General features: G+C 42.1%; 1 long non-coding RNA gene across 1 annotated transcript; it reads left to right on the top strand.

The window, feature by feature from the left end:
* Window positions 1-9698: 9698 nt before the first annotated feature.
* LOC134298411 (uncharacterized) lies at window positions 9699-13041 on the top strand. Its single transcript, XR_010005474.1, has 2 exons — window positions 9699-10920; window positions 12562-13041. It is a non-coding gene; the product is annotated as an uncharacterized LOC134298411 (long non-coding RNA).
* Window positions 13042-13527: the final 486 nt, after the last annotated feature.

Here is a 13527-nt window from a genome sequence, read left to right as displayed (position 1 = left end):
ATTAAATGACCCTATATCTTGCTGATCTGCCAGCCCTCAGGTGTTGGCACAGTTCCATCTCCCAAGGTGGTCAAGACTCCAGTGCTTTCAGATATGGCATTTTACAGCACTGTCACAGGGCAGCGTTAAAAGGGATGGGCATCAACCCAGAAGTGGCTGCTCTTTAGTGGTAAGAGGAGAAATCTGTGCACATATGTGAAGCCTTTAAATCACATTGAGATGAAAGGCAGCCCCAATGCAAGCTACAATTGTATAGTCTCGTATACTTTAAATACGTGTGTGCCATACATTTTATGCAGTATGTCACAATCAAAACCATATTACTTCACCATATGTTGAGGTTTCCCTCAACTTGATTCTCATTCAGACGTGACTTCTGAGCAAGACTCTATGCTCCTTTCCTATGATTAAGAAGGATGAAATAACATGTCTGCTAAGGTGTGTGAAACCAAAAACCACATGTGAATTATCATGGCAATAGCAGATATCGTCTGGAGAAAGCTCAAGCCAAAGGACCAATGGTATAAGCTCTCTTTAGAGGTCACATGCTGCTCCCAGCACGTGTTTAGACTGCTGGAAAAATTACTTTTTCAGTTGCATCTCCCACGCTGGAATGGGCTATGCTGCAAATTTTTGGGAGCTTTACTCAAAAAAAAAAAAACCCACCCCTTTTCCAAGCTCTGTGCATGGCATCCATGGGCAACTGCCCTGATTTCCAGTGGAGCCAACCTTTAATGCCTCCCCTGTGTTATCATTGAAACAATGTCTCATTCTGGCAGTTAGCATTGTAATTTCCATAATGCCATGAAGCAACACTCCACCAAAAGCAGACTGAGGACATTATCACATTGGGACATACTCCGTTTATATCAGTATGCATAACATATTTTTTAAGGACTGGATGCATACTGTATTCTGATCCCATCACACCCAATTCTTATGTTTTGAAACTACTGCGCTTTGACTCATCACGCCACAGAAGATTGGCTCTCTTCTGTGATGCCTCACTATGTCACTTTAAAAAAATACCCCCTAATATTGCACAGTGTTGTAGCCTAGAGATCTCAAAGTACCATTCTCATGAGATTTTAGCTGATGGAATCAGGGCCGTAGCCAGAAAAAAAATTCGGGGTGGGGGTTAAAAATTTCAGGGGGGGGGGTTGAACCCCTTATCCCCCATCCCCCCAGCTACATGCCTGTCAAAATCTGCTTGAGATAGTACCTGGAGGGACTTTTAATTTTTTGTGTCTCATAGACTTAGCATGGGGATTTGGTTAACCAGTTAAAATTCATGAGTAAACCAGGTTTTTTTAACCTGGACAGGCCTGGACAGAATGCATACTGATTTTCTGATCACATGTAAAAACAACACCTTAGAACAGTATTAAATCAAAACACGAGTAGAATCCCATGTGCAATTACTCAGTTTTTGTGATGTTCTGTAGTTGGATTCCAACAGAATACTGAAGGAATGGAACAAAAATCATGTGATAGGACCCACTTGGAATCACATTCAAAGAGTTTCAGAAACAGAGTATATCCCAATGTGATAGCGGAAGTTGACCATAGAAGTGCACTGGAGGACCAATAAATGCCTAAAGAAATGTTGTATCAGGTTTTAAAAAATGCATTTGCAATTTCTATTTATATTGATGGCTTCTCCATTTTCATGAGGACCCTGCTTCCCTAATCTTCAAAATGTTGAATGATTATTCTAAGGTAATGGTTTCATTTCTGTACTGTTTGCACAGTAGTGAGAATCAACTATTGCTATTCCACTGCTCAATTATTTATAAAGCCTGCTAAGAAAGTGGTCCTATCGCTCTCCATTTCCAGTTTGTTGCTGTCATCACATGGAGAACCAGTCTGAATGGAAGAGCAGCTGCTCAGCATGATTCGAATCCTTTCCCCAATTGCATGGACAGCTGTCACATAGAAGAAGCTTGCCTGTCCAGAATCACATCTCCAGATAATCTGAGTGATGGAACTGGAGGTAAGAGGGGACAGAGCTACAATACTTCCCTCTTCGTGTGTTCATTTTGTTTTGTTTTGTTTATATCCCAACTTTCTCTTTAATAGGACCCAAAGTGGCATACACCATCCATTGAAAAAATATATTTAAACCAGTCAGAAATACCAAATTTGAAAAGCAATCAATTTAAAACATCAATTTTGAACAGATAAAAGCATAAATAAATCTTTTACACATTGAGAACAGCACTACTTCAAGCAGTTAAAAGCTGTAGTCTCCTCTAAATAAAGAAGGTCTTTGCATGGCAGTAAAAAGAGACCACTGAGGAGTCAACCAAAATCTCCTTTGGCAGAGTTCTGCAGCCTGGGAGCAAGCACTGAGAAGGCTTTCTCATATGTCCTGACTGATCACATTTGTGAAGGTGATGAGACCAAGAGGAATAGCTCTCCCAAAGATCTTAAAACTGGGGTAGTCTCATTGAGAGAAACACAACCTTTCTCAGATAGTCTTGATCTAAGCTGCCTAGGACTTTGAATTCTGTCTAGAAACAGACCAGTACCAGTGAAGCTCTTTCAGCAAGGGAGTTACTTGCTCCCTATAACCTGCCCTCGTAAGCAGTCAACCTCCAACATTTTGGACCTGTTGAAGTTACTGAACAGTTCCCAAAGGCAGACCCAAATACAGTGCATTACAGGAATCCAGTCATCATGGTATGTCAAACAATTTAACGTGTCCTGTTTTGCCCTTATGCTGCCACCATTTGCTATCCCACATTCCACAGCCCCTCTAGTCAATATTATCTGCTTTGAACAACAGGATTGCATTAATTTTTTAACTGCTGTTTTACTCAGGATACTTAAAGCACCTTATCTACAAGGAACATATTTAACAAAGGCCATGGCTCCTATAGTTTGAAGCTACAATACAATATGAGCATACAGTTAGTTACATACAAGAATGAATGTGGTCATACACAATAGAACATTATGCAGATGAGCTTTTCTTACTCCTGAAGCCCAAACACAAACTTTTCTCCTCTGTACAACTATTAGACTTGCAAAACCTTCTCCTCTAATGAGTCTACATGACAAAGCAGTTAGAATACAGAACTATGATTCAAAGATTCATAGTTTAGAAGAGGTACATTGGGCCCTGCCATTAAGATTTAGTTTAATTCTAGGACACACACCTGGGGATACCAAAACCTGTGGATGTTCAAGTCCAGTTATATAGAATAGCATAGTAAGATGGGAAAATCAAGGTTTGCTTTTGGGGATAGAGGATATTTTCAAGCTGTGGATGGTTGAATCCATGGATACATAATCTGTGGATACAGAGGACTGATTGTATTTAGAATTCACAGCTGGAGACTTCTGCTGTTTTATCACACTATAAATCCCAGGATTACATAAGATGGAGTCATGGGAGTTAAAGTATACTCATAGTGTATAGTGTAGGTGTAGGTCCTAGCATAGGGCCTAGGATTCCTACTCAGCTATGAAAGCCCTATTGGATAAGAATTGGCCAGTCATCACTTTCCCCCTGATGTACCTTGTAAGATTGTTATTATGATAAAATAAAAGGCAGAAAGAGCTATGAATATCACCCTGGAGCAAACAAGCAGGCATCTGGCTATTTCAGTCTAGACATTATATTGTTCATAAAAATCCAACTGAGATAGGTTACTTCCAGCATACCACAAAAGGTAAACCTATAGTGGATTGCTGTTAAATGCAAATTCTTAGTAACTTTCAAACTTGATGGTACACATAGATCTTAATATTAAAACAGGAACCTCTAAGGATTTTCCCCACATGAGAAGAAGCCAATTTCCTTTGACCTTCATAACATAAATGACAAATGTGTATCTGCAAATACAATTTTAGTCAGCAGTAAGGTGGCCACATGTAAAAAAAGGATAGGGTTCCTTTACATTTAAGATTTGTGAGAAAGAGGACTCTCATGAGACTCTACCTGTTGAAATTCCTTCTGTCACACAAGTAGGAAAAATGGGATATCTGTCCTCTGTTTCTCATGGCCACCAGACTTCCTTCTGCTACCAGTTGTAGCATTCATGTGAGGAGGACAGTTTTATTCTAAAGATTCAAAAGATACATGCAAGGTGCTGAACCTTATTGCCAAAATAGGTTCCGCATCTTGAATAGATTCTTCAAAGAGCAGATAGGAACCCAGAGTTATCTCCTTGACCTGGGAGATACTATGCTTTCCATTGCATTTTGCATTTGAGTCTTTGGTTTATTGGAAAGAGAAAACCCAAACTGTTGTATGTGTATTAATTTAATTGTGAGGAGAGTAATAGTTAAAATGGAGACAGGTGACCTCATCATACAGCCGGCAGCAGTGCTCCTCTTGAGGGCGAGGCATGAAGCCCTCACCTCGCCTTGTCTTGCCTCTCCAGCCGACAGAACAATCACATGGATGGAAGCGAGGAACGTGCTTCCCCCCATAGAGCTGGCAACACAGGAGGCTTCCCGTGTTGCCCAATCCATACCAGCTCCATGGGGGGAAGCCGCATGCATTATGCATGCTCCTCGTTTCCCTTCATGCAAGTACTTCAGCATGTACTGCTGGCTGGCGAAAAGAGACGACATGAGGAGAGACGACCGCCGCTAGCCATGTGACAAGGTCCAGAGTCATCTGCCTTCCACATGCAACATGGGAAAGAAAAAATCCTGTTGCCATTGTTGTTGCAGGAAATTGAAACACTTGGTTGCTCATCCAAGAGACTCCTGGCCTTCACCTATACTATGGAAATAAAGTGCGGTTAACATCCTGCAATGCAAAGCTCCTATATAACACAAAGTTGCAAGCCAACCAGTCTTGCATATAGGCAGTTTCGGCTGCCAACTCACATAGCTGGAGTTTTCCAAGCCCAACCCTGGAGTGGGCAACGGGTTGTTTGAACAGAACACTCCCAGAGTGGCCCCACTGCTCAAATAAAGTTTTGTTTATTCATACTGTGACTGATAAGACATCATTAGCTATTAAGCACTGGTTAATTCTTCTTGACTCCCTGCTAAACTTTTTTTTTATGTCCCATGTTAGCCGTCCCAAGTCCCTGTCGGGAGATGGTGGCGGGATAGAAAAATAAAGTTACTTACTTACTTATTTTTCTAACTTATACCTTATATAGTTAGTTTTGATGTGTTCAAATGATAATCTCACTCAGAAATGATACAACAGCACAGCACAAGCAACAAGACAAACACTTAATTCTTTAGCTGGAAGGAACTGGAAAGGAATTTCTCAAATTTCATTAAGTTAAGTTCTTCCTGGAGAACATCTGAGTTTGCTTTTGAACTACGCTTAATAACAAATGCCATGCAAGTATTGCATAATCCAGGCAAACTAGTATTTGTTTGTTTTTACCTTACCTTTATGATAGAGGAGTAACTCTGTTCCATAAACCTGAGCAATTTGTGTATGCTCAAGGTTAGTCGTTTCACAGGATTATTGTGACGTAAACCATATATATTCTGCAACAACAATGCTTAATTGGACCCAGAATCAACTTACACTTAAACTCCAAAATATATTCCTTTTGAATAAGCCTCAACTTTGCATTTATGTCTAGTAAGCATTTTTGAGCATGTGCAAAGTATACTACACTTACCACCGCAGAAATAGCACTATTTTCATATACAGGCAGTCCCCGTGTTGCAAACATCAACTTAAAAATGACTCATAGTTAAGAACAGGGTGAGACAACACAAAATGAGCAGAATTTACCCTGGGAAGGGAAATTCACTCCTGAAAGAGTTATCATGGAGAAAAGGTGTCTCCACTGAAGCTTTTCACCAATTCTTGTTTCAACAATGTTGTCGACCGCGTTTTAGGGGATCGGGCCCTTAAGGAGAGAGCCGATCCGGTCCTGAGAGAACGGACCTTGGCGGAGCCAATAGGAAAATATGAGCCGCAATACAACCTGAAGCCGAAATGAAGAAGGTCCGCCAAAGTTGAAGGAAAATTCCGCCAAGGAGTCTTTATTGAGCGATTCAGCTGAAAAGGACTCTAGTAGTGATCATTCAGTCTACTAGGGTACCACATAATCAAAATAAAGCCATATTTATACAAAGTTTCAGTCTGACAGCCCTTTGAATTTCCCGCCCCACTCCCCCGCCCATCTGATCGCTGGTTGGCTAGGAGGTTGAACGAGGCGGGCTTTCGTTTCCCGCCTTGCTCTGTTGGCCCAATAGGGAGCTGCTTTTTGTCCCCACTCGAGCCAATCAGGGAGGAGAAGGCGGGAGTTATTGAAACAATGAAGTGACTGAGCAGGAAAGATCGGATCAATTCCTGCCCGGCCGATTTCTAAAGGGATTAATGACAGCAATCAAGGGTTCCTGTCACGTATACAGATTTCAGATATGCCTTGGGGTGTCAGAGGTGGAAGTAGAGATGGGTGGTGATGGGCCATAATTGACAGGCTCTGCAGGGCGCCTTCCTGAGGTGTCCTGGATTTTCTTTTGGAGGAGATATGACAATGTTTGCCTTGGGGGCGAATCACCTTTAGGTCAATACTCCGAATTCGGCGACTCAAGCCCTATATTGTCCATGCAATCTGAATTTGATTGGGTTAAGCGGTGGCGGATTATCCTTTTGTTTTTGGGAAGGGAAGCCTGGGTCATAGGATCTGGGGTTCAGGTTGAGTTCAAAATATTTCCTATTTGATTTCATGATTTGACAATTATATGAAATAAAATGAAAAATAAAATAAAGTTGGAATATAAACCCTGCTGGGAAAAATACATATTTTCCGGGGATCCCAAAGAGTACAAATACATATAGGCAGATAGATAGATTTCAAGGAAATAAGGGAGAATCCATAAAGGTGAGTTACATTGCATAAAGGGGAATCATGAATGATATAAACAATTGAAAACATTTGATAAGAACGAAGTTCACAACATCTGGGGAACCCAATATGGAAATTCATAAAAGTGGAGTTTTAGCAGCATGATTTCACAATTCATGAAGTTAGCCCAACGATTAGAAATTCATACAACAGTGATTCATGAGGGTGTCCAGGTACATAGAATATGAAAATTCACGGATACATTGGGAAAAGAGTTCATCTGTGGTGGAAGGAATTCATAGAAATAGCATGGGGAAGAGGTACATGTGGGTTGCAGTCTTTGGAAATATAGGATTTCATAAGTTCAGGGGTAGGTCTGGGAAGAGTGTCCCTCTCATTCATAAAATTATGAAGGTATGAATGAAACGTGGAGGGCGCCCATCCAGGCACCCTCCTGGCAGCTGTAGAGAGGGTGAAGGTCCTTGGAGAACTATGTCTCCCCAGCGGGAGAGCGATCCCCCATCCACAGTTCGCAGAAAGGGACCAGTGATCTCTTAAAAACCATCCCGCGGGTTGCGGGGAGAGGAAAGTCCGGGATAAGGCTGGAAGAGAGCAGTCTGGCTTGAAAAGAGCAGTCGGTTCCGTTTGACAGTCAGCTGATGAGGTGCCGAGAACTGGACCGATTTTGGTTCCACTGGTGGTCCTTGAGTCAGGAGCCTTAGGAAGGGTTAGGACTAAAAGAGGAGTGTGCTAGGGGTAATTTTGATAAAGATATGAGCCAATTTGTATCGCCCGCCGTATTAATCTATGGCGGAGGAGCCTCAGCCAGAGTTAAAAGGACGGACGTGTTAGATAGAGAGAGAGAGGTTGCGTGCAAAAGAAGGAGTCAGGGAAAGACACAAAATAACCAGGTAGAGAGTGTTACTGTTAAAAATGAATGCTACTTTTATTGGGGGATTTGTTACATAGTTCAGGGAAGGGGAAAGTGAAGAAAAAAAGATCTTTTAACAATAGTCTGCTGCGGTCCCGCTCCGTTTCTTTGGTGATGGATCTGCGGAACTCTCCGCTGCGGGTTCAAATCAATTTGAAAGCTGGCGCCACGGTCATCAACAATAAGCCAAATTTTTCAAAATGCAATTATCACAGGGACAGAATGTGAGGTAAAAACTTCTGAGCAGAAGCACAGACAGCAAAAGAAACACCACAGCAGTGTTAATCCTTCCTTATGCTATCTAAAGCTAATACAGTGAACCTCGACTTACAATCCCAAGTTGCAATCTTTTCAAGATTTTTTATTCAACATTTGAGCCAGATCAAGTTATAAGCCCCTTCCAAGATGGCAGCCGTGCTGGGAGACTGAGGCAGAGAGAGAATAGCCAGAGTGTCAACCGCTTCATCCACCTTCCAAGGGACTCTGCCGTTGCTTGGGCCCAGAGCAAGTCACACAAGGCTAGCAAGGGAGCTTGAGGGGTGCCTCTGTGGCTGCAAGAAGAGCTGGAGATGACCCCGAATTAAATTCGTATGTCAAGATATCACTATATCTCTATCTCTATCTATCTATCTATCTATCTATCTATCTATCTATCTATCTATCTATCTGTCTATCTGTCTATCTGTCTATCTGTCTATCTGTCTATCTGTCTATCTACACTATCTTGTTCATAACTGGGGGACTGCCTGTATTTGAGATCAGCAATCAAGATTTCTGGCTCAGATGATGTTCTTTCTCAATATGTCAGAACTCCAATCTCATGTTTTAGGCAGAATATCAGATCCTAAATTAAGTGATTTTTTTTTAAAAAAGTAGTTTGCTTTTAGTAATTTGGTATTATTAGTACAATCCTACCCATTTATGTAAAGCAATGTACTTCTCAAACAAACAAGATCACATTCTTAGGCATTTCTATTGTTTTTTACTTGTCTACACTAAAGGCCCTTCTACACAGCTAAAAACAGAATGAGGAAGAGGGAACCAAAAAGCTGGGTAAAACAGATCAAGAGCCAGATTTATCAGCTTCTGGAGAGGATGGAGTTAAATCTGCAATATACCTGAGGCAGGGGTCTGCTGAGGGGCTCCTGGAAAATATGGGATTACCTGCAGTGTCTTTTCTCCCTCCCCAGCAGCAAAGTGTCAATTTCTTTTGGAAAAGTTATCTAGGCTCCTCCTCCAGAGACGGCCCTGCTAGGAACTCATTTTCCCAGCAGCACTTGCATGGGGCAAGCATTGAAAAGTCTCTGAGTTCCTCTCGGAGCATGATGGGAGTTGAAGTTTTTCTCTCTCTCTGTTTCTCAGCCAATAAAAGGCCTGGTTGTGTCCATGCTCTGACTGGCTGAGAATGGACACAACCCACAACTACAATTCCCAGAACCCTCTCTGGAACTTTGTCTTATTTTTTAAAATGTTATGGTAAAAACATATAATAATTCTTAAAAGATCAGTAGATTGGTGAATTGTTCTGAAAGTTGGCAGGCCTGCAGTTGTAAATGGGGTCTAAAACTGAGGTATATTTCATGCAGATAGGCCTTAAAATGACTGAGGATTGAGCCTTCAAAGATTCCCATTGTAGCCAATGGGACAAATCTTTACCGAATGAAAACAGCAACACTCCTCCCAATTTGAGTAACTTCCCGGTAAACAGAATGAGGGGTTAGCTGTAAATGGACCTCGAATTGGCATGCCTTTTGGCTGAATTGCACAAGCCTACCCAAAAGTAACTTCTGGAAGATCTGGATTATTATGCTACATGAGACAAAGCTGTGTGATGCTATGCCACCTGTAGAGAATAGGACTGGATGATGACAGAGATGAGCTATCATCCCCTCCAGCCATATCTCTGTCCACTGAGTATCTTCCTCTCTTCTTGTGTTATCCTCTGTTACTCTGAGAAGTAATGAGATTGCTTTCCTTCCATACGCAGGATGTCGTGCTGCCAGAGGCCCTTCCAGCTGCTGGAAGCAGTGGGCCTTGCCATTTACTCCTGTTTACAGAAATGGGAATTTGCATGATGAAAATAACCTGGGACAGATTTTGATTTTACTGCTGTTGGCACGGAGCTTGGAAAAAAATGGTGCATAGTCAATTACTGGAATTTTAAAACACAAATAATATTTTATGCGATCAGCACTTTGGCTCAAGGCCTGGGCATCGTGCTCCAACAGCACTTATGAAAGGAACAAGCCATTGATTGTGCTGCCTGCTTCACACAGGAGCCTGTGGGCAGGTGCAGCTTTTGTTGACCTTAGAAAACAGTTCCCTTGGCTGGTGGCTTAACCCATCAGGTCTGGGCTGGAAACAAGCCTCAGACATGTGAACCCTGCCAGTTGGGACACTTCCCTTCCCTCACTCCCCCTCCTCCACATTTCCCACAATACACAGCTACATCTTGTCCTCCTCTCTTTATGGGCCAAGATATTCACAGCTCACCTTCTCCAACAGTAATTGTTAAACAACCTTGGCAACGAACGGGTTAGCATATTGAAGCAATGACCTATTAACAAGTCTCCACTGTCCACTATCATGTGACCACATTCCCAGAAATGCTGAATCTGGAAAGCAGGTTTCCTGGAAGGCCCTTCTAGAGGTAAAGGACCATAAACTCAGCAACAGCCGGCCTGCCTAAAGGTGTGGTGCCGGGTACACAAGCGTTTTAATCCTTGCTCCTAGGCATTGAGCAGAGCTCCCACGGCGGTGGGTGTGGTACAGAAGCCAAGAAAGCAAGTCTGGTGACTTCACTCCTTTCCCTAAAGGACCACACCAGGAAAAATACCACCAAGCATCCATCCTCCTCAGCCTTTTTTTTATTGAGGGGGGAAAGAAAATACCCAATGGGCAACCAAGAGGCTGTGTTCCACTCCTATTCTTTAGGGATCACTTGGGGAGGCCTGTTGACATGACTATTATTCAGAATAGACACAGAACCTCATAATGGAAGACAGATAAGAAGTCAGAGACTATGTGGTCCTTGGCAACCCTTGCTTGGATAAGAAGTTCCAGAATCCCTCAGCCATTATGTCAAATAAAATTCTGGAATATGTAGTTTGAAAAAGTGACATTCTCAAGCTCTCATTTATAAGCATTATTCAGTATGGGAAAGGGAAGGAAAGGGGAGTGTGTTTCTCATCGTAATAACTTAAGGTCAGCTTATCCTTTAAGAACTGATAGAATTGGTGGTATTTATTGGTAGTATTTACACATTCAGGCATCTCTGGCTAAGTTGCATTGGTACAAGTTCAGAACAGCTTAGCTTCAAACAGGTAACAACTCTTAGTGCCTTCAGAAGTGCCACTGATTATCTGACAAATTTGAAATTACACCATCGGTTTTCTCCAGCACTCTTAATGTTTTTAATAATCTTAGCTGAGCATTTAAACAACATGTTTCAAACAGCTATGCCCCATGGCAAATCAACAGTTAATCACACAGCAGGGATTGGCCCCAGATGTTGTTCTATGCAGACACTTTGTAAAGTGACCACCTCTAACTTCAAATGGATTGTTAAAAGGTTTCATAATAATATTTTTTTAAAAAAGCTTGGTACAGAAAGTGGTTCAAATAAAAGCACTATTGTTGCTCTGGGACCCAAGGGAAATAACATTCTTTCCTTGTTTAAGAAAGTCTTAACACCTGGATAGATTTTTTTCTTACTCCAGTTTGCATGTATCAACATTGTTTCCCTCTTTTTCTGGGAATGTAGTGGTGGCTCAAAACATAATAGAACCCACTGGAACAGTTTCTGCTACCCTAGTTGCATTATATCCATGTTTGATGCCAAGATTTATCTTATTCTCTTTGCCAATGTGAAGGACCATGTTACAGAAGATGCACAGTTTATTGTCCTTGGAGTATCTTAAAGACTCTGGCTGGTGTCTTGATAGAAACATGCACACATACATTTCCCTTATTTGTGCATATATCCTTTGTAGGGTGCTGTGGAAGTTAGCATTTCCTGTAGCAACTAACTTATCTGTTCAGTACCAACTTAGGTTGTGCAGTGAACAGCCTCTTAAATGTCCTACATGGCCATTTCTTACTTCAGTGGGAGCAGGCAAGATCTCAGAATCATCTGCTGACAGCCAAAAACAACATGATGATGATGATGATGATGATGATGATGATGATGATGATGAAGATTATTATTATTATTATTATTATTATTATTATTATTATTATTATTATTATTATTATTATTATATCACCACTGAGATCTGGGTTTCAGTGATACGTTAACCAATTCATTTCTGGCTATGGGGAAAGACTTCTGAGATCCTGTCTGTCCCTCATGAAGTAGGAAATGACCATGTGGGTGGCCTTCTGAAGTCAGAGATGTAGCATACATGCACATGTAGACCTGCTATGCTATGCTGCACCCTACAAAATGGCAGTCTAGGGACCTCATCAGATGGGCAGGGGGAAAGAGGAAGAAAGTGGAGGAAACCTACCATTCCCTTCCATTTTTCCCTATCTTCAGGATTGGCCTCCCATCCCACATGGTTTTCCCATTTTCTCTTCATGTTCTTCAGCAAGGAGTCAGATAACACCTGACTCCTCCAAATCCACTCTGGAGTATGTTTTACCTCCCTTCATGGAGTCCTACCAGAAGTTGGCCTGCGTCATGTGATGGGCTCCATGGGATTCCGTTTTGGCAATGTGGAAAAATGGGGAGAAGACACAGGAGGCTGTGTCTGATAAGGTACTAGGTCTCCCAATATGAGCCAGTCAAAGTTTTAAGATCCTTTGAGGAAGGCTTTCTCTCAATCCCATCACTATCACTGGCAGGACTTCAGAAAGATTCATAGAATCAAAGTTGGAAGAGGACACAAGGGCCATCAGCCCCCGCGCCCCCTGCAATGCAAGAACACACAATCAAGAATGCATCTATAATGTAGAAGGAATGCGTGCCTTTCAGTCAGGATCCAGCTGTGTCATGGCACTGGGTAAGCTAAATTCCTGCTGGCTGCTACTTAATGGACTGAAGGGTGGAACATCAGTTAGAGACCAGATTGCGCTACTGGCATTGAAAACAAGGGTCTAAATGGAGGTGGGCATGCATCATAGGAGACTGTTTCAAGGAACACTGAGAAGATGGCAGGACAGCACAAGATGAGAGGAATCTGAATATTTCGTCTTTACTGGTGACACCAGGAAAAATACATCAGCATGCCGCAACAGATGCTTCCACTTTATCCCCTTCTGCCATTGCACACCAAACCCTTTTTCCTCTGTAAAATATATGCTGAAACTGGGACTCAATCAGAATTGAGTTTTGGTCGGTGTCTTCTGCTTGCCCTTGGGCAATTACTGAAGAAAGTCCTGATCGGCTTTTGCTAGGCTGACCCTTTCTGCTCCTTCCTTATTGGAAGTCTCTGTTTACAGCTAGTTGTTTGTTCTTGGCTCTTGAGAAAAAAGCAGTTTTTTCTCTAGCACATCAGACAAGGTGGAGAATGTTCTGATGGCCTCCCTCCAATAAATCTCAGTTGTTTGTTTTTTGGCTCTCACAGGTGAAAGCTGTTTGAAGTCAAATGCAACTCTTTGCTCATAGCCAAAGTGTTGCTGTGATTATGCTGCCTCCCCTCCCCCCCCCCCCCCCCCCTGCATCACATTCCACTGCTCCACAGAACAATCCGGATAATTTAGTATGAACAGACTTGGCTGATTTAGCAAGAGCAAAGCTTTCCCCACTTTTTAAACAACATACTATCAGTTAGCATGATGGCAGCCACTGGTCATACCAGATACAAGGTT

Source organism: Anolis carolinensis, chromosome 4 (assembly GCF_035594765.1).
Source record: "Anolis carolinensis isolate JA03-04 chromosome 4, rAnoCar3.1.pri, whole genome shotgun sequence".
Classification (NCBI taxonomy): Eukaryota; Metazoa; Chordata; class Lepidosauria; order Squamata; family Dactyloidae; genus Anolis; species Anolis carolinensis.
This window is presented reverse-complemented; position numbering and strand designations above follow the sequence as displayed.